The following is a 2,139-nucleotide window of genomic DNA, read 5'->3' on the forward strand; positions in this document are numbered from 1 at the left end:
CATGGCCTGAAGATATCTAAAGGCCCAATGTTCAGTTATAATCATAGCGCCCGTGTTGGCAATAGGACACAACCTGCATTTACTAACTAAAATTCCATGTTCAATCTGCACTAAACTTTCATATGCTTGATTAAAAGTGCTGGGACTGAAGAAATCTACACGGACAAAATCCAGTTCTAGTCATAGCGCCACCCAGTGGCAGCAGGAAGATGGCACATATAAATGGACTTTGACATATTCCTCTTATATTACCGCAAGTATAAAAGAATATTTCTCGCCGTTCGCTGTTTTACAAAGCCACCCGGCGTGTTGGACGCCTGGGTGCGAGGGCCCGTTCATCGCTGCTTGCAGCTTATTAGGGCCCGAGCCCGATGTGTGAGGACACTCTTGTATCTGACTTTGTTTATATTTATATTATTATTATTCTTCTTCTTCGTCTTCTTCGTCTTCTCCAAACTGAATCGGCCATTTTTGAGGGCCTTAAACCTGCTCGAACAAGTCCTGAAAACTTTGGCACACGCGTCAGGACCTGGTGGAAAAATTACGTCTGATCTCGGTTTCAGAAGAGGGGTGGCAAAATGGCTCGACAGCGGCCACCTATCGTACAAAAAATCAACAGCCCTCCCGAGCTGTGTTTCAAGTACATGCACTGAAAATTGGGCACACAGATGTAACGCCCAGTACCTACAAAAAAAGAGCTCGGGAGCCATATCCGAAAACCCAAAAGGAAGTCAAGTTATTTTTACTTTTCATGAGCACATTTTGCCACAGTTTGTGTCATGTGCATACCTGTAATATTTTATACGAAACTCATCCTATAGATTTATTCAGATCAAACACCAAGTTTGATCTGCCTAAATCTAAAGGCCTTTGCGATTGTTTAACATTGCCCTCCCCCGGCAGATCTTGAGTTTTCGTTGAAGGGCGTGTCCGTGTCGGCCTGACGAATTTCGACTGATGTGATTCGCCATGAACAAATGAAGTTGCTATAACTCAGACAATACAATGTCCAATCTGCCACAAACTTCACTGTTTGATAGACTACTGACCGAACCGATTGGATATGCCCATAGTCGTATCGTCATAGAGCCACCTAATGGCAACACGGAAAGTGTGACTATTTTACGCTGACCAACAAGACTACCTGAGACATTTTTATGAAATAAATGTTTTTGTTTCCAGTCACTCTATTCATCCAGGCCTGGTGCGATTGTGTTCAATTGTGAAGACTTCTTGAGTTTTTGTAAAGGGCTGTGTCAATGGCGCCGTCAACAAGTTCGAGTACTCAGCCATGAGATAGATAAATGTTATTTTCTACTCAGCATAAAAACATCCGATCTGGCCCAAACGTCCACAGTTTGAAAAGAGTCTGGCCTGCAACAACATCTGCACGGCCAATAATTCCATCGGGGCTGGGCAAAAGGCTCGAGATGCGCGCCACAACTCCAATGTTAACACGAGTGTGCCTCGAGCTACGTTTCAAGTTACATGTACCCCCCCCCCCCCCCCCCCCACAAATTGGTAAACACCATGTACCACACCAATTACCTACAAAAAAGTATCTTGTTACAAAATTCGAAATCCCAACAGGAAGTCGGTTTATTGTGAATTTTCTCTGCAAAAAATTTGTGTCGTTTTTCCATTTCCGGGGTTGTACTTTAACGAACTGCCTCCTAGAGATTTATTCAGATCAACACCAAACTTTGTCAGTTGTAATCTAAAGGGGCCTTTGCGATGCTAAATTGCGAAGATCTTGAGGTTTAGTTGATCAGGGCGTGTCTGTGGAGGCCATGACAAATTTCGATGTTTTCGCCATGAGAAAGGAAAGTTGCTATAACTCAGACATCACAATGTCCAATCGCCCCAATACTTCACATGTTTGAGAAGGACTCCTGACCTGAACATATATATACATGCCCATATTCAGTTATAGCCATAGCACCACGTGCTGGCAACAGAAAGTGGACATGTTTTACACTGTAACGAACTACTCCTAGAAATGTTATGGGACACTTGATCATTTTTTTTTGGTACAGTCTAATCTAAAGGCCTTTATGATGTTAAATGTGAAACATGTTGAGTTTTTAATAAACACAGTGTGGCCATGGCGCCCGTGACAATGTCCGATGTCTCGCCATC

Source organism: Cyprinus carpio, chromosome B23 (genome assembly GCF_018340385.1).
Source record: "Cyprinus carpio isolate SPL01 chromosome B23, ASM1834038v1, whole genome shotgun sequence".
NCBI classification, from domain to species: Eukaryota; Metazoa; Chordata; class Actinopteri; order Cypriniformes; family Cyprinidae; genus Cyprinus; species Cyprinus carpio.